General features: G+C 40.9%; 1 protein-coding gene across 2 annotated transcripts in view; it reads right to left on the bottom strand.

The window, feature by feature from the left end:
- LOC125458225 (protein diaphanous homolog 1-like) overlaps window positions 1-20,744 on the bottom strand; it is a 324,879-nt gene that overhangs the window by 6,162 nt on the left and 297,973 nt on the right. The window lies entirely within an intron of this gene.

Raw genomic sequence — 20,744 nt, 5'->3', positions numbered from 1 at the left:
CATCTGGCAACAGGCTAGAGATTGAAGTATTTTGTTGACTAGGATTGTCAGGTTAATGGTTATCCCCTGGCAAAATAAATAGAGATTTCTGATAATCTCTACGCTTGGCATCATTGAAATAGCATGCAGATATTGTAAAGGTTAAGAGTCATTGATAGTGAAGCATGCTGAAAATAGAGGGAACGGGTTTGGGACAGAGCAGAGGGAAAGTGGTGAGATAAAACAATTTAAATGCAAAAAGATTAGTGAAACCACACAAATGCACAACAATTTATTTTGGATAAGCCTTTCACTGGCCTCAATTTAAATAACCAAACCGATGAAACAAATGCCACAGAAAGCCAAAGAAGAATGGTTACATAAATTCATACACATTCCACTCAAAAGGTTCTACCTATATTTATAATCCTACTCTTCAAATTTAACCATCACAGAGGCACTTTCAACTGAACTGCCAAGTGGTCACTACCTTTTCCCAGAAATTACAGTAGCCATTGTCTAAGCACAAGTGACACACTTGTCAAGAGCGAGATTCCAATTTTTAACCAGGGATTTCTTGAAGCTGTATTTCTGTTGAAGGTTTACTTCATATAGTCGTCACTAAGTAGTTTATCACTGTTCTGCTGTCCCACATAAAATAAAATGGGCAAGGGGATCGAAGGAAAAAGTCACATTCCTCGCGACTGACTGCCACCTAATAATTCTGACTGTAAAGTGGCTGTGACTACTGATCGAAACAAATTCAGGCTTAGCTTTGGTGCTCCTGAATCCTGATAGATGAATTTTCTGACCACACTTACTCCTTTGGGTCATACATGGGTATCATTTATTTTTTGAGGAGCTGGAGCCAATCATTTCTTACTCCCCACTCCCCACAGAGAATCTTCCCTCATCGAGAAGTTTAAGAAAATGGAAACCAAACTACACGAAGAATGATCCTCACCTTGCCTCGTTACATAAAGTAGAAAAAAAATAAACAATTATTTTACACAAATGCAATGATATCATGAGGGTTCCTACATGAATACCATTGAACTTGGCAACAGAGAAGGAGCAATGAGAAAGCCACCATCTGAAAATGACATTCACATCTGTGCAGTCAGTGGGATCTTATCTTACTGGGAAGGCAGAATTCTCTCCTGGGACAAGTGACTTCCAAATACTGCAGTGGAAGAGCCCATGATTTCATACTGAACCATCAGGTAGGTTTGGAAAATGTTTACCATATTCATGCGAAATGATGCAGCCATTCAACAGACCCAGGCCTTTACCTTGGGCTACATTTGTTCAATACCATTTGTTAAACCTTTGGTTGTGGGTAGGTTAAACCAATAGAGATTCCAGGCCTCCCAGTGAAAGCAAATGGCAGTGAGATGAGAGAAGCTTTTAATACATTTAAATTGTTTGAATAATCTTTTTTATATTGTTCATTCAATGCACTCTTAACTCCCAGTGTCATTTGCGTATCATCTTCAGGATTCTTCAATTAATCCAAGAGCTGCACAAGAGTCAAAAGTTAAAAATACGAGTTTCAAGCTTTTTCCCTTGACATTTTCCAGAGATGCATAGTTTATCCTAATAGAACAGAAGGTAAACTTTATCCTTCAACCACAAGGCTCTGTGGTAGGGATTCACTGTTAGCACTCAAAGGATAGCATAGGGAATTAGAAACAGTGTAAGTAGGAAGAACAAACCAAATCACAGTAAAGCTGGGAAGAACTTGCTGAAAGTCATAAGGCTGGGATAACCAAACATTAAACCTGTCATCCTTGAATAAGCTTTATAGAAGTGAGTGGAATCTGGTCCTTGATTAAGTAGCCACTCAAGAAGTGATAGTTAAGCAAGCTAGTGTTAGGACATTTTCTTTCATACATTCATTAACAGGATGTGGGCATCACTGATTGGCCAGCATTTATTGGCCACACCTTGAGAAGGAGGTGGTGAGCTGCCTTCTTAAACCACTGCAGCCCATTTACTGTAGCAGTGTACCCATAATCTCAGGGAAGAAGTTAAGTTAGGAAGAGCAAGTAACTACTTAAAATTACAGTTTAAGTGTTGCTTAAGAATACAACTTTAAGGTTTCTCAACAAATTACACCCTTCTTCACCTACATGTGCACTAACTGGAAATTAGATTGTACCATAGTATTAAGCAGCTAAGTTCAACTTTGAACAGGAAAAGGAGGAAAAAAAGACATTGAATTCTCACTGTCAGAGAACAGTCTGAACATGCATCTCAAACAAACATGCAAATTCAGAGGAGGATTTGGACATTCAGCTGTTCAAACCTGCTCTGCCATTCGATAGGCTCTTGGATGATGTGACATTCAAGTCTACCTATTTCTGCACAACATTATCAGCTCAGAAGATGTCACTTTGGTTCTGAGTGTGTTTACTTCTGGCATTAAATATACAAACTAGAACACCCTCAAGGTTCCTGGTGTTCTGTCAATTATTTTCATAATTTCTAAGAGTCATCCTCCTCAATCTTTTCTCAATTCAGAAACTCATGAAAACATGTTAAAGAGTTAATTTTTGTACAACTGAATGTCCAAACACATTGATTTGGAGCCTATCTACCATCCTCTGAGAAAAAAAGGAAATGACATCACCAATACAGGAAATGACATCACCAACCCAAGGAAACCTAAACAGATAAATAGAAAGTGGGACGTAACACCAGCGCTTCACCGGAGGCTGACTGATGATGTTACCTAGAATGGTGTCAAAACATCTGAAAACTAACCTTCCAGCTCAGCGAGCAAACTCATCCAGAACCTCAACCTGAGCTACAAATCTTCTCAAAACTCGCTAAATGTTTGCTATGATTTAACATCACACAAACTGCTACCCCTATATTAAAAAAAGAGGAATGGAAGATCAGATCTGAACTACGTTGTCAGAGGACTGTGGATTGGAATTGACAAAGTAGGATATGAATAGACTTAGGTAAATTTTAAGTCAGAACATTCACAAGTGAAGTGAACCATAGAATAATACAACCGGAGAGAAGGCCATTTGGCTCTCTGCATTTATATGGGCTAGAAAATTATGCCTGAGTAGAAAATGTGTTGATTGTGCTTTATACTTGCTACTCAATCATTTTCACTTAGCAAAACCAAAGATCAGAATGACAGGTTATGCCTGGAGAATGACAATCTTTTCATTTTCTGCATATGAAGGGATCTCCCAGCATTACTGAAAGGGTTAAGATTATGGGAAAGGAATCTGGAACAAGCAGGAAAACATTCTCATTTTTTCTTTTTACCAGATCACTGCCGTCACTGATATCAGACAGAGATAACATTGAGTCTAAAGGAAATAAAGAGAAAATGTTAATCAGAGGCAAATTTAATAGGCATTGAAATAGATGAGCTCCCAGAATATTCCGATTTGTCTGAAGGATGAGAGGAAAACAGAAATTATTCAGCAAAAATTGATTAATCTCAATTAATTCAAAGTAGACCATAATAACTTAAGCTATCATTTTGGCAAATCATAATAAAAAATTACTTAAATGAGTATGGAAGCTGGAAGCCAATGATACCATTTGTGTTACACGATACAAGAGAAACACAGAACACAGTGTACACGTTTTCATCAAATCAAATAATCTTCACTTTAATTAAATTCTGACCACTTTGCTCAGGTAAAATTCACATTTTATCAGGTTCAGCAAATGTAATATGAATCAGTCAAGATGCATTTTGGATTCTGTTTAGGCAGGGCAACTCTTGGAACTCCCTCCCCAACAAAATAAAAAATTGCAGATGCCGGAAACTGGAAACAAAAACAGAAATTGCTAATTAAACTCAGCAGGTCTGGCAGCATCTGCAGAGAGAAAGCAGACTTAACGTTTTGGACCTAGTGGTCCTTCTTCAGAACTCCAGTTCCATAACTGAGTTTTTCTGTCAATTTCTGTTTTCCTTGTCTCGTAATTCCCATCCTGTCCCACCTAATTTTCTCCTTGAGTACCAACTTATTGGAAAGTGCCAGGTACTCTTTCACTTACTCTAAAGTATTCATCCTGCAGCAGAGACAAGGTATGCCTGCATTCGGCGTGAAAGAAGTTACTGTGGAACCATTGCTCTTAATTTCTTTTTAGTCACCCAACAAGAAAATTACAAATAATGAGGGTAAAATGACATGGTATACAACATGACCAAATCTGCAAGCTTTCGTACCAGGAGCTAACCATTGAGTATGGCTATATTCTGTCCTTGAGGGTCATTGCCAGAGTATTTTTGATAAGGATCAAATTATGACAGTGTTCTCTTTCCATCTGGGCCCCAAATATTGGACTGTACTTTTGCTGGACAAACATTAACAACATTTGTTCAGTGTCTAAGTAAGTTTGACCTATTTATTATAGTAACTCAAAATAAACCTAAAATGAGGGCCATTAAATTGTTTGTCTAGACTGCAGTGCACTTACACATACTAATCTGTGTGAAACAGGAAATAAAGTAATTTCTGATAAATAGTCATAAAATACTGTTTGATGAGCACGCAAGTGAATTGTGCCTTTTCTACGTGGGAACCAGAGTTTGAACAAATCCCAGATTTTCAAATTTGAGGCTCTCAAGGAAGCCTTAACCTCAATCTCAATGGGAATGAACATTTAAACAAACAAATAGCACATAAATGCTGGTATCCATCATGCATTGCAACCAAGTGTGTTAAAGGGTGCAATTATGGCAGAAATGGGCACTTATTCCACTATTGCTTTCAGATGAATTAACTGAACTGGTATTATGGGTCATTGCTGGAGGTAATAAAAGGAGCAGTATTCTCCATCATTCAAGATCAATTAAAGAAATAGGGATAAGTTTGTTTCTTGTCCTTCAACTGAGTTAAACTAAAGTGATTAAATTACTGATTACGCGGTAACTTTCTTATCTGAAGTTGACCAATATATAGAATTTTGAGTCTTCCAGGCAATTTCTTTTATTCCCACTTAAATAGAGCAGATGAGTTGTGCCTGCGTATTAAACAAATTACAATATGTTCACTGTATTTAAACTAGGGATTGTTAACAAGCTGATCAAGTTGATGCTTGGGACATGGGATTTTTCTCTGCTTGAGGAAGCCAAATCCAGTGCGTGTATAAACAGCTCCCCAGCAGACACTGAACTTATTAGTTTCTAAGTTTCATGCTACAGAACACTAGAATAATACACACACGTAATCTCATGTTTGGCAGCTGGGGGAAATCAGTAAAGAATGTATTCCTGGAGGGCGAATCAGCAAGACGCCTACTGGCAAATATGAATTTAGATCATTTGTTGGTCTTCTTCTGAACTGGTAGATACCTTATGCTGAAGGAGAAGCAAAATCAACTTCTAACCAATAGCTAGCAAAGCAATTTTGTGACAAAACGTCAGACAAAATATCATTTCAGATTAGTGGATTGCCAAGGATCTGGTAATGTTATGGCCCAGTTTTGAGCAATCCTGCAGGACCCACAGATTGTGTGGTTAAGCCCCACAAGTGGATCAGGAAAGGCTTCTCCAAGTATATTTACTCAGCTTCTACATTTGCCTTGCTGCTGGAACAATGCACCTCCAGTCATATTTTCCAGCTATTTTTATCTCGTCAGTTAGCTCAGCTGTTTGAGGTTTTGCTGTTTCGTCAGAAAGACTAAAGCTTCAAACCCACATCAATGTTTGTGCTTATAATTTACATATAAAAGAAGCAGTACATTTTCAGAGATATCAAGCTTCGTCAGCAAATCAAATCAAATTCCTGTCTGCTTTTACATGTTAGCATTAAGAAGCTGTTCTTCAAAGAGTCCAGTGTCCGGATCAATTTTCATCCCTGAATCAATCACATCAAAATCAGCTGCTGTGTTTCCTTAGGCTCAAGCAATTCATGCTGTGAAATACTTGGGAGATGTGGAGATGTCATGGTAAATTGTTAAACAAATTCTCTTCTTCTGCCGCTCAGGGAATATCTGAGAACCATGCAGGCTGAAAACTTGGCACAGACAGGGTGGCTCAGTGGTTAGTACTGCCGCCTCTCAATGCCAGGGATTCAGGTTTGACTCCACATTTGGGTGACCATCTATGTGGTGTTTGCACATTCTCCCTGAGCTGCGTGCGTTTCTTTCGGATGCTGTGGTTTCCTCTGTCTAATGATGTGCAGTTTTAATGGATAGGCCATGCTAAATTGCCCACAATGTTCAGGGATGTTTAGGCTAGGTGGATTAGCCATGGGAAATGAAGAGTTACAGACGGGGTAAGGGGCTGAGTATGGGAAGGATGCTCTTGGAAAGATCAATGTGGACTCAATAGGCCAAATGGCTTGCTTCCACACTGTAGAGATTCTATGACTCTGTGGAGTTCAGACTCAAGAACAGCAGGATGCAAGTAACAGAGCGATGTTACTGATTGGGTATTGTCATTGCTGTTGCCTTGGTTGATGTGGGCGTTTATTACTCAGGTCAGACATTGTTGTAGTTGCTCGCTGAGTAGGTCATTTCAGAAGAAATTTAAACCATATAGCTATGGTCCTGGAGTTGCATGTGAACCACATATAGATTTCCTTAAAGGACATTAATGAACCAGACAGGTTTTTACAAAATTCTGCAATGGTTCTGCTGCCACCAGTAAGACAACACTTAATCACAGATGTTACATTAATTAAAATCAAATTAAACCATCTGCAACAGTGGGATTTGTCTCCAGAACCTAGGTCGCTGGATTAATAGATAACAAGGTGTAGAGCTGGATGAACACAGCAGGCCAAGCAGCATCAGAGGAGCAGGAAATTCGGGCCAAGACCCTTCTTCAGAAACGGGAAGGGGGATTTTGAAATAAATAGGGAGTGAGAGGGAGGTGCATAGAAGATGGATAAAGGAGAGGATAGAATTAGAATTAGAATCCCTACATTGTGGAAACAGGCCCTTCGGCCCAACAAGTTCACACCGAACCTCAGAGCATCCCACCCAGACCCATCCCCCTATAATGCACCTAATCTACACCTCCCTGAATACTATGGGCAATTTAGCATGGCCAATCCAACCAACCTGCACATCTTTGGACTGTGGGACCAAACCGGAGCACTCGGAGGAAACCCATGCAGACACGGGGAGAATGTGCAAGCTCCACACAGACAGCCACCCGCCACTGGAATTGAACCCGGGTCTCTGGCACAGTGAGGTAGCAATGCTAACCACTGTGCCACCCTAACGGGTGGATAGGAAACAGACAGGTTTAAGAGGTGGGGGTGGAGCCAGTAAAGGTGAGTGTAGGTGGGGAGTTAGGGAGGGGATAGGTCAGTCCAGGGAGGACAGACAGGTCAAGGAGGCGGGATGAGGGTAGTAGGTAGGAAATTGGGGTGGGACTTGAAGCAGGAGGTGGTGACAGGTGGGAGGAAGAACTGGTTAGAGAGGCGGGGACAAGCTGGGCTGGTTTTGTGACGCGGTTGGCGGAGGGAAGATTTTGAAACTTGTGAAATCCACATTGACACCATTGGGCTGCAGGGTTCCCAAGCAAAATACGAGGTGCTGTTCCTGCAGCCTTCCGTTGGCAACGTTGTGGCACTGCAGGAGGCCCAGGATGGACATGTCAGCCAAGGAGTGGGAGGGGAAGTTGAAATGGTTCGCGACTGGAAGGTGCAGTTGTTTGTTGTGAACCTAACGTAGGTGTTCCACAAAGCGGTCCCCAAGCCTCCACTTGGTTTCGCGCTACATTGGGGAAAACCAAGAGGAGGCATGGGGACTGCTTGCGCAACACCTACGTTGGGTTCACAACAAACAACTGCGCCTTCCAGTCACGAAGCATTTCAACTCCCCCTCCCACTCCTTGGATGACTTGTCCATCCTGGGCCTCCTGTAGTGCCACAACGATGCCACCCGAAGGTTCAGGAACAGCACCTCATATTTTGCTTGGGAACTCGCGTCGCAAAACCAGCCCAGCTTCTCCTTCCCTCCCTAACCTGTCCTCCCATCTATCCACTCCTCACACCTCAAGCCCCACCACAATTTCCTACCTACTAGCCTCATCCCGCCCCCTTGACCTGTCTGTCCTCCCTGGACAGCCCTATCCCCTCTCTAACTCCCCAACTACACTCACCTTTACTGATTCCACGCCTGCCTCTTTGAGCTGTCTGCCTCCTCTCCATCTATCCTCTTCTTTATCCATCTTCTATCCACCTCCCCCTTTCTCCCTGTTTATTTCGGAATCCCCTTCCCCTCCCCCATTTCTGATGAAGGGTCTAGGCGCGAAACGTCAGCTTTCCTGCTCCTCTGATGCTGCTTGGCCTGCTGTGTTCATCCAGCTCTACACCTTGTTATCTCAGATTCTCCAGCATCTGCAGTTCCTACTTTCACTGGAATAATAGTCTGGTGATAGTGTCACTATGGTTCCACTTCCTGCCAGACTCGTAAGTGCCTCTGAAGTAGCCTAATAAGGTATTCAGTTCTAGAAAGATGATGATTCATCATCTCCTGATTGAAATAATTAACCATCAGCTACAAATCTCAGGTTTGCTGATACCACCCACATCCAAGGATTGCATTAAGTAGGAATTTGCAATGTAATGACCATTTTATAAGAATAGAATTATTCCATAAACACAATATGAGATGATTCTCAGTGGATTTCAGACTCCAGCATTTGTCCAATATTTTTGAGGACTTTTTTTTAAAATCACATTTTAAACATTATCCTTAATGCAATTCATCAAAACAGTACTGTTCAACTGATGTGAATACCATATGACAGAGAAAAGAAATTACGTAAATTATACGTGAGCTAACATGTAACTTATTGGAACTTAAAATGACAAATCAGGCTTGATTGACTTTCTAGGCCAGAGGGAACTAACGTGTAAAGTGAGATTACTGACCCAACATAAATGCATGCCAGCCATCTGCTTTCTCGCCCCATTCTTCCTATTCTTTGATATTAAAACAGATGGGGAGTATTTGTGGAGAGGATGGAGGGAAGGGCAAAATTTAATTCGCAAACATCTCTTTTTACTGGAAGAAAATTATAACATTAGTCAATTCTTTTAATGCCCTTTTTGTAAATGAATATTTTTTTTCCTGGAAGAAATGCAGAAGTTTCCAGTTGAACGACTTGTAATATAGCCAACTTCCGGTCATGCTGTGCAGTTATAGAGACTGACATAATTGAAGTAACCTAGAATATCAGCAAAGCATCCTCGAGTGTTTCTATAGTGGCACCTAAATTGATGGTTACAGAAAGGTATCAGGTATCAGATCAGTTACAAGTAAATTTGTCATATTCTTCTTTCAAAAGGACAGTGGGTGAGTGTCTTGTGAATACGTACACTTTAGACTTTCCTTTCCTGTGAACTGATGCAAGAAAACCTGCATTTATATAATGCTGTTCATGATCTCAAAACACTTCATACTAAACTAATTCTGAAGTATCGTCATCTGTTACGAAAAAACAGCAGATGATTTGTCCTATAATTTGTTTCAGGGATTGTGGTTGTGGGATTAAAATTTGGTCAGGATGTTGAGAAGAATACATCTTCTTAATCTTCTTTGATTAGTGCTATAGACCTGTTTACATCTGCTTGTGTGGCAAAATGTGGCATCAGTTTACTGTTAGATAAGGAAAAAAGCATCTCTGACAGCATCCACTCAGCAGGGCATCGAAACGTCTGAGTACAGTATATCAAAGTCATTACTGGACAGGAGGCGGCTGTTCAGTCTATTGGATCAATGCCAGTTCTCTGTAAAAACCTAGTTAACCCCATTCTCCCACTCTATCCTCCCAGACCTGCGAGTTTAATTCTCTCAAATGTCCGTCCAAATTCCTTTTGCAATCACTCACTGTTCTCATTTTTGCCACAGTTAATGGAGTGAATTCCAGATAATTATCACTTACAGCATTAAAAAAATCTGTCCAGCGCTCCTTCTGCTCTTCTTGTTCAAAGCCTTCATTTATGCTCCTTTGCACTTAGAACATAGAACATTACAGCGCAGTACAGGCCCTTCGGCCCTCGATGTTGCGCCAACCTGTGAAACCAACCTGAAGCCCATCTGACCTACACTATTCCATTATCATTTTTGTACTTACTGTAGATAACGGGAACAGCTCTTGTTTGACTGCCTTGTCTAAACTGATCATAAAATGGTTGGTTTGAATGGAAATTTGATAAGAAATATAAACTGCTTGAGCCTCAGCATAACAAACCCAACTTTGCGGCAGAAGTCCCTCAACCATGGAACCATTCTGGATGTAATACATGTTAGTCTATCCAGAACATCATGAAAATTCAGTGGAACCCCCCTGCTTTTTGTAGGCAACATTCTTAATTATGAAGCTCAAGATTCCATGTGCTTACTATTCTCTCAGTAGGCCCTATGCCTTTTAAAATCATTCTTATAACACGCTTCCTAGGATTTATTAATTGTGGATTAGATCTCCTGATTCATTCTGCCAAAATGCATAGCCCACGTTGTGTATTAAAATTGATTCTTTTCACCTACTCCGCTAGCCTGATGCTCTGCTGCAGTCAAATGGTATCATATTCGGTGGATATAAATGGAATCAAACGTCAGCTTTCCTGCTCCTCTGATGCTGCCTGGCCTGCTGTGTTCCACACTGTGTCATCTCCAACTCCAGCATCGGCAGTTCTTACTATCTCTGAATCATACTGCTTGTCACTGCTCTGAGCTGGACAGCATTGACAATTTTTAAAAAAAATGTTGGTCTCTATTCCACTTTTAGATACTAAAAATAGCAGTCATTCTACCACCAACCCTTGAGGAACTCCACGATCTAGCTTTCTCCAGTTATGAAAGATAACTATTTAGCAGAACTTATGGTCTTTGGTCCTTAAATTAATATTTTCCGTCAGCTGACATTCGTATTCTTAGTCACAATTTTATTAATCAGCTTTTACTGTATCCAACACTATCTTAAAATTTATCTGGACATTACCCATTGTTTTCCCTTCAGTTACTTCAAGATATTCAATTAGTTTATTCATGTACAAAAAAAGCCTTATAAATTTATGCTGGATGTCCTTGATTAACTAGTCCTCTCAAAATGGATACTGATATTTTCCCCTTGATTATTGTTCACAAAATCTTGTCCACCACTAACAATATCATGGACACCCTTTAGTTATTAGGAATGTCCTTGAACAAGGGTTCAATATTTGTCACTTCCTAGTCTTCTGGCATCTCCCCCACAAGCTAGCCCAATCTGAATGTAGGAAAGTAATGGTGAGCTGTTTTGCTGTCTCGGTTTCCATAGGAAACTTGAGGCATAAACCATCCGGCACAGTTGAGTTATCCACTTTTAAATAGAACTATCCTCTCTAGAAAATCCTTACCGACAGCTTACCTCAACTTCTCTTTTACTGATATTGTGTCAGTGCCCGCTTTCTTTGTAAACAAAGACACTGAGAAATCTAGCCTTGCCCTGTATCTCGAAGTATAAATCACCTTTTTGTCTCTAATTAGTCCAAACAACCTCTTGCCACATGTTTAGTAATTAATTGACTACATGAATCGCAGAGTCAGATCCTCCATTCAATTTGATCAAGGCTGACATTTGGCTTCAACTTCACTTTCCATCTGCTCCCTAAATCCCATGGTTCCCATGAAACCAAAAATCTGCCTTTTAAATACATACAATGATAATGCTTCTACAACCCTCTGGGGTTAGTGTATTGTCAAGATTCACAATCCTTTGTGAGAAGATATTTTTCTGCATCCCAGCCACAAAAATTTGACCCCTTATTTTCTCACTCGATTGCTCTAAATTTTCTAATTATTTAATTCTGTTTTAGATTCTCCAGCCAGGGGAGACAACCTCTCTAAGACTTCTAATTTCCTTAAATTACATGTTAAAACAGCATTTGTTTTCGTGATTGCTTGCACGCTAATCTCTTCCATCCTGTGTAGGAATACACTGAATTATCTCTCAACATCAACATTTATAAGTTTTGTATCATTTAAGATAGATTCTGCTTTTTTTTATTTCTACAAATCAAAATGAATAATCTCACTTTCACAAATCGCAGTCCATTTACCACCTTGTTGCCCACGCAATTAATCTGTCCATATTGGAGAGACTGCAGATGCTGGGACACAAAGGCTGCAGAGTGATATAGACAGGCTTAATGCAGTGTGAAGCTGGAGGTACATAGGAGGTCAGTAAGCATCAGAGGAGCAGCAGAGTTGATGTTTTGGGACAGGACCCTTCATCAGGACCTGATGAAGGGTTCTGATCCAAAACGTCAACTCTCTTGCTCGTTTGATGCTGCCTGTTCTCCTATTTTCCTCCAGCTCCAGACTGCATTAAGCCTGTCTATATCACTTTGCAGCCTTTGTGTCTTCCTTACAACTTGATCTCACCTGGCTTTGTATAATTAGCTAATTTAGATGCATTACTTTCAGTCACTTTGTTAAAGACATCAACATACGTTATCAATTGTTGAGGCCTCAATTCTTCTTTGTAATACTCCCTAGTCACAGCCTGCCAACTTGAAAATGTCTGGCTATCCCCACTCTTTCAGTCAATTAACAACTACTCTATCTGTGCTTATAAATCACCCCTCAATTCCATAAGCCCTTATTTGCGTATTAACTCTTAGTGCAGCATTTTAGCAAATTCCTTTTAGGAATCAGAGTACATATACTTACTGGCTCTGAGATAATGGGAACTGCAGATGCTGGAGATTCCAAGATGATAAAATGTGAGGCTGGATGAACACAGCAGGCCAAGCAGCATCTCAGGAGCACAAAAGCTGACGTTTCGGGCCTAGACCCTTCATCAGAGAGGGGGATGGGGGGAGGGAACTGGAATAAATAGGGAGAGAGGGGGAGGCGGACCGAAGATGGAGAGCAAAGAAGATAGGTGGAGAGGGTGTAGGTGGGGAGGTAGGGAGGGGATAGGTCAGTCCAGGGAAGACGGACAGGTCAAGGAGGTGGGATGAGGTTAGTAGGTAGCTGGGGGTGCGGCTGGGGGTGGGAGGAAGGGATGGGTGAGAGGAAGAACCGGTTAGGGAGGCAGAGACAGGTTGGACTGGTTTTGGGATGCAGTGGGTGGGGGGGAAGAGCTGGGCTGGTTGTGTGGTGCAGTGGGGGGAGGGGATGAACTGGGCTGGTTTAGGGATGCAGTGGGGGAAGGGGAGATTTTGAAACTGGTGAAGTCCACATTGATACCATATGGCTGCAGGGTTAACCTGCAGCCATATGGTATCAATGTGGACTTCACCAGTTTCAAAATCTCCCCTTCCCCCACTGCATCCCTAAACCAGCCCAGTTCATCCCCTCCCCCCACTGCACCACACAACCAGCCCAGCTCTTCCCCCCCACCCACTGCATCCCAAAACCAGTCCAACCTGTCTCTGCCTCCCTAACCGGTTCTTCCTCTCACCCATCCCTTCCTCCCACCCCCAGCCGCACCCCCAGCTACCTACTAACCTCATCCCACCTCCTTGACCTGTCCGTCTTCCCTGGACTGACCTATCCCCTCCCTACCTCCCCACCTACACCCTCTCCACCTATCTTCTTTGCTCTCCATCTTCGGTCCGCCTCCCCCTCTCTCCCTATTTATTCCAGTTCCCTCCCCCCATCCCCCTCTCTGATGAAGGGTCTAGGCCCGAAACGTCAGCTTTTGTGCTCCTGAGATGCTGCTTGGCCTGCTGTGTTCATCCAGCCTCACATTTTATCATACTTACTGGCTCTCCCTTGTTCGCCTGATTTAATTTCTCAAATAGGATTTCCCTTTCATAAAACCACGTTGACTTCTAATCATGCTAAATTTTTCCAAGTGCTTTGTTAAGACTTCCGTCTGACTCAGAGGCATGAACGTTAGATTAAATCAAGGATTACACCTGATTACTTAATAAATCTTCAGACAAGGTAAGTGGTGCACTCCCTCTTTAAACCAAGAATGGCATAATCTGAAAAAACATAATAAATACAAGACTGTGCAATTCGAAAACAACTGACCAGAGTAATTCTTTTTTTTAAAATGGAAAGAGGTATTTTTGCTCTCTGTCATGTAGTCTCCTAGTCTGCATTTCTATGCTGCACCAAAGCCGAAACATTTCCTCATTTGGGAATTATTATGCAGTTGTAACTGATGCACTGACGTTTTTAAAAAATAAGTGCATCTCATGCTGGGGACAGCAATTCAATGTCATACAAGATTATACAACAGTACATTAGCTGGGACAGAACTGAGGGCAATGGGAGCTCTAACTGCACATTATAGATTGTTACTCACCCTCCCCCCACCACATCCCAAAACCAGCCAAACTCATCCCTGCCTCCCTAACCTGTTCTTCCTCTCACCTATTCCCTCCTCCCACGTCAAGCTGCACCCCGATTTCCTACGTACTAACCTCATCCCGCCTCCCCCCCGACCTGTCTGTCCTCCCTGGACTGACCTATCTCCTCCCTACCTCTGCACCTACACTCACTTTTACTGGCTCCATGTCCGCCCCTTTAACTTGTCTGTCTTCTCTCCTCCTATCTTCTCCTCCATCCATCTTCAATCCGCCTTCCCCCCTCTCCCTATTTATTTCAGAACCCTCTTCCCCTCCCCCAATTCTGATGAAGGATCTTGGCCCTAAACATCAGCTTTCCTGCTCCGAAGATGCTGCTTGGCCTGCTGTGTTCATCCAGCTCCACTCCTGGTTAACTCAATTGATAGAGGAATCAGTGACAAGGAGACATAGATTTAGGGAAAGGGTCAGAACATTTAGAGGAGATGTGGAGAAAAACTTTTTCACCCAAAGGTGGTGGGAATCTGAAATTCACTTGCTTTAAGTTGGTGGAGGCAGAAATCCTCTTAAAATGTAATAACCATTTGTATGTGCAATTGTGATACAAAGATACAGAAGGCATTTCCCAAGTGCTAAAAAATGGGATTAGCTGATGCGTATTTGATGTGACAGTTGCGATGAGCTGAAGGACATTTTCTCAGTATTGTAGATTTCTGAGACTGCTTAGAAATGTATGTTTTTCAACCATAAATTTCTGCTGCTGCATCTCTATTCTCCAGTTGTGCTTTTATTCCTTCATTATTTCCCTTCATTAGCTTATATTTGTTCAGAACAACACCCCCTTTCAAACTCATATCGTAATTGCTTCACCATGGGGTGCCAGTAATTTTTTTTGCTTGTCTTCTTTATGTTATTTGATTTAACTCATCTTGTGAACAGTGGCTGGCACTGCAGCCTCACAGCACCAGGGACCCGGGTTCAATTCCAGCCTCGGGTAACTGTCTGTGCAAAGTTTGCACATTCTCCCCGTGTCTGCGTGGGTTTCCTCCGGGTGCTCCGGTTTCCTCCCACAGTCCAAAGATGTGCAGGCTAGGTGGATCGGTCATGCTAAATTGCCCTCAGTGTTCAGGGGTGTGCGGGTTATAGGGGGATGGGCCTGAGTGGGATGCTCCAAGGGGCAGTGTGGACTTGTTCGGCTGAAGGACCTGTTTCCACACTGTATGGCTTCAAATCATAACCATTCCAATATCCCAAAAGAACAATGAATTGTGAATTAAGAAATGGTTTAAGTGTAAACTTAATTCTTAAGGTCAAAAATACATGGCTTATGCAAGTTTTCCAAGTGTTTTGCTTTGAAAATCAGACAAGCAAAACAGCAAATTTAAGACTTCATTCCCTGTGCAAGTTAATCTAAACTAAAGGACACTGCTTTCAGCTTTGAGATAAACAGAATCATGGAATCTGATCCTGACATCACATGAAAAAAAGGGATTTTTATTTACTTGGCCATCAGAAACAAGTAGGTCTGAGTATTACGCTATTGTGACTTTTTTCATATATTAAACATTATATAGTTTCCACTTTCATAGCTTAACAGCTTAAGCATAACATCTTATTATCCAGGGGAAAAGCTGGAATCTATTATTAAGGTGGCTCAAGCAAGACACTTAGAAAATCACAATGCAGTCAGGTAGAGTTATCATGTTTGTGAAAAGGAAATCATATTTGACTAACTTATCGGGGCTTTTTAGGAAATAATAATTAACACAAATAAAGGAGAGCATGTGGATGTGCTGTACTTAGATTTCCAGAGGCACCTGATAAAGTGCCACAAGGACTGTATCACAAAATAAGAGCTCATGGTATTGTGGGTAACATATGAGCAGAAACAGAAGATTTATTAGCCAACAAGTATGTAGATAAAAATGTATAATGTGCAGTTAGAGCTCCCATTGGCCTCAGGGAGCAGGCATAAATAGTCATTTTCAGGTTGGCAAGAGCTGACTTGATTAATTGTCACATGTACCTAAGTGCAGTGAAAAGCTTTGTTTACAAGTAATACAGGCAGGTCATAGTGAGCAAGGGAATGCAGATCACAGGGTGAAAAACATGTAGACAATTGGATACAAGTTATATCGTACAGGGTGTGTGCTAGGCAAGATCAGCATTACTTGAAGTTAGAGAGTCCATTCATCAGTCTATTAACGGCAGGGAAGAAGCTGTAGGAGAGCATTACTGGGTGCAACGGGCCTTTGATGATTTTGGCACCCTTTCCACAGCAACGGGCCGTGTAATTAGAGTCTATTGATGGAAGGTTGGCTTCCGTGATGATCTGTGCTCTGCACACAACCTTCTGTAGTTTCTTATGGCCCTGGGCAGAACAGTAGCTATATCAGGCCATTATGCATCCAGACAATGTGCTTTCAATGTTGCATTTGTCAAGTTTGGTGAGGGACATAGTGGACATACCAAATTTCCTGAACTGCCTAAGGAGATAGAGGCATTGTTGTGCCTTCCTAACCATTGAATCTACTTAGGAAGTCCAGGACACGGTATGCGGGGTGGCACATGAATCAGTGCTGAGGTTTCAACTATTTATATTAATGATTAGAATGAAGGGACCAAATCTGTGGTGCTCAATTTACAGATGACATAAAAATAGGTGAGAAGCTCAGTTTTGATAAGGTCACAAACACAGAGAGATAGGTCAAGTGAATGGACAGAAACTGGGCTGCTACAGCATAACATGGGTAAATGTGAACTTATCCATTTTGACAGAATAGAAAAGCAGCACCTTTTTTTAACATGGAGAGAGACGTAGAACTCTGTGATATAGAGGGTGTTTTGGTACATGACTCTCAAAAACTTACAAGAAGTTAGGATGCTGGTGCAGCAAGTGATTACGGTGGCATGTGAAATGTGATTTATTGCAAGGGCAATTAAATATATGAGTAAGGAAATTTTACATATCCTCTGTCATAATTCAAAGCCCACAGAAAATCATCAATTCATCTGCAACTTTGATTTTGGGCTCTCAATAAACTTGATGTAATTTTTTAAATGCGTGCACTGACGAAGCTGAACTAATTGCAGGAAATCGGCTACTCAATTTGACCTTTGGCAGTGAACATCATTATTTATTTTCCTTTTCTCTATTAATGTATAAAGTGTGGAGCTCCTTGAAGGTATCAGCTGCAAATCAGTGGCCTGCGTTTGGCTGAATCGGCAAGTTGCAGAACTGAGGAGTGCTGGAGGTCCGACCTTTTGGCTAAGACAAAGTAAAATCTGCTTTCTAGATGGACATAAAAGATTCACGGTGCTATTTCAGGAAAAATTGGGAAGTTTTACCAAATGTCCTAGGTAATGTTTATATCGCAAACAAAGTCTCTGAAATAAATATTCTTTTGATGATCACATTTTGTATTGCAGGAGCTTGCTGTGTGCAAATTAGCTTTCATGCTTCCTACACAGAATTGTTATGATGCAGGAAGGTCATTCAGCCCATTACGTCTGCACTGATTCTCCAATGAGAACTGCAGGCAATTACCTAGTGGTGTTGCTACTGGATTAGTAACCCAAAGAATGAGGCAATATTCTGGGGCTTCAGGTTCAAATCCTACCATGGCAAGTTATGTAATTTGAATGCAATTACCTAAATCTGGAATTTGATCACTGATTGTCATAAAAATCCACCTGATTCACTCCTGTCCTTTCGGAAGGAAACTTCCAACCATTGTTTGTCTGGCCTGTATGTGGCTCCAGATACCACAGAAATGTAGCTGACTCTTAAATGCCTAGGAAACCATTCAGTTATACCCAAAGCAACAAGGGAAGGGCAATAAATACAGGCCCAGCAACCTGGGCCCAATGGGAATAATTTTAAAATCACTATGACCTAGTGCCTTTTGAGTACTTTTCCCATATCTCGCACAGTGCTTCTATCCAGTACTTATCCAATGTTGCAATTGGCCTCCACCATGCTTCCTGTCAGTGCATTCCAGACCTGAGCCACCTATTGTGAGGAAAAGCTCTTTCTCACATTACATTTGCTTTGAAATTTGTGTTCTCTAATCCTCAATCCTTTTTACCAGTGGAAACAGGTTCTGCTTATGTCACAGTAAATAGTACATTCAAAAGTATCAATACTTTGGGCTCGTGCAAAACATTACTGACATATATGTTCTTTATTTCTAAACTGTGTGACAATAGAAACTGAAGCTTATTCTTAATCCCTCTAATTCTTAAGTATATTGCTGAAGCTAGCCCAAGCTTTCTGAGGAGCAAGCCAAAGGTGAAATAAGGGCACACATGTCCTCAATATTCTCAACTGGAATTCTGGTCAGAAACAAAAATTGAGCTGCACTCACTTGTATCTGAATTCCAGTTAAATTGTAACATCAGCAAAGAGCAGACTGTCCATCTTTCTCCCACATAGCATTTAACAATAGATGGCTCAAGCTGATTTGAATGTTCCCAGAAATAACAACGGATTACTTGTGACCTTGTTTAAGCAGTACTTTGCATTGGCTGCAATTAAACAGCAAACAATGTGAAGTCAAAGCAAGATTATCTGCCTTAATTGTACTTTGCCTGATATTTGTACCCCATTAGGCTAAATTGCTTGCATTTATACAAACATAAGACCACTTTTTACGAAGCTCACATATGTTGTATAAAGGGGTCAGTTCTGTTGAATTAAGGATTAACACACAGAAGCAGATAAAACATTTTCTGTATTATAGCTAATGTAAAACTCAATAAGACTGCTAATTTTATTTAGAAATTTTATGATGGATTATTTTGCTCTGTCTGGAAAACTGACTCTTGCTTTGTAAGGCTGTGTTATTGAGCTTGATCGTAGCCTGAAGGAAAGTGAAACATCACTATGCAGTAGCCAACATAAATTTTTGCCTCTATTTTTGATGTAACTGGCAACCTTTAATACCTGCAGCAATGCTCAACTCCATAAGGTTGTCTCACTAAACCTGTCCACATAAGCTTTTTGAAATTACTTCCCCATTTCTGGAGCTTCCTGAAAATAAATTATGTAGTACAAAGTGGTTCAATGCTAGCAACGGTGCTATAAATCTGTTATCTGACAAAAAAAATGTGCCTTTTAGAAACTCTATTTCCTGTGGACTTTTATTTTTGTTAATAGTTCCAACTGAAAGTTCATGCCAGACATCTCCTCAGACAGTTTCACTTGTGTCGATAATCATGCTCTTCCCTGCAGATAATTACAGAATACGCACCGTCTGAGCATCAAGAGCCAAATCACAACCAATAAGAGAACATGCTCTGGTAACTGATGTAAAGTGGGTGTGTATTGCAGAAATGTCAAACCGTACAAAGCTACATCAAAGCCTGTGAAATATAGTGCTGCAGAGAGGGATCTTTGCGACAGACCGTGGAACGTGCTGATGGTCAAAAATACAGAGAATTCTGTATACAAAGCAGTGTGAATTACAGATCTTACTGCATTAACTTAGATTGCAGAGACATTTATGCATCAGTTTGCTCACAATACAGAACACTGACACTATATTAGACGTGCAGAATAAATCCATAAAGTTATTTGCTAACTACTTCAATAAATGGAATTCTGGCAGTGGTCATTTGAAGACTGGTAATTTGCAGTCAGCATGAAATAAAATTAAAACCTTTCAGGAAATGCATAAATGTTGAGTGGAATTGTAGAAATTTATTCAGAAATGAAGCAGAAACCACCAGACAGGTTACACTATACAGGAAATACAGCAATCTAGTCTCTACTTATCTTCAGCACTTTTATTAGCCAACCATCTTGCAAATCCCCAGCACTCATCACATTAAATGTATTGGCACAAGTAAACACTGAGTTCTAAGCTGAATTACTGCATCAGGGTGTTGTTAATTTTTAAAAATGTTGTTTGAATGTAAATGCAAAGTCATCTGCCGAACATGTTCTACATGGCTATGTCCAGAGCAGCTTTTGTCTGTACAGCGGTGCAATTATTCATGACTTTTCATGTATCCATCATTTTCTGACTTACTGTAGCTATGTTACTTACGCAAAACTGAATGAGATAACACTAATTTGACAGTAACTCTGCTTTAGGGAAGGCTGCTTTTAAGGAGACTCAATGTGTTTTGAGTACAATCAGAAGTACACTGCGCAGCTTTGTGGTGCAATATAAATCATGATTATCCTGCGTAGGCACTTGTGCTGACTGGATCCTATGAGAGTTGTTTGCAGATTGGGCTGTTGCAGGATCACATCTTAATATACAACTGAGGCAATTGAAAGTTCCATCTGATTTCTAATTTAGGTCATTGCCTGCCCAGTAAAATAAACAATCAAACGTATACCAGCTGCAGAGAATTCAGTCTGGTCTGTTGCTGTTTAATGTATTGATTAATTAATCAATCAACCAACCAATAAAAAATTCATTAACCACATTTTGATTCACATCTTATTTGTTGGATTTGCATTGAAAACTGTTCCCCTATCCATGCTGTCACTATGGAATCCCCACCATG

This window comes from Stegostoma tigrinum, chromosome 13, assembly GCF_030684315.1.
Source record: "Stegostoma tigrinum isolate sSteTig4 chromosome 13, sSteTig4.hap1, whole genome shotgun sequence".
Taxonomy (NCBI): domain Eukaryota; kingdom Metazoa; phylum Chordata; class Chondrichthyes; order Orectolobiformes; family Stegostomatidae; genus Stegostoma; species Stegostoma tigrinum.
Note: the sequence above shows the minus strand (reverse complement) of the source record. Positions and strands in the feature narration are given on the sequence as shown.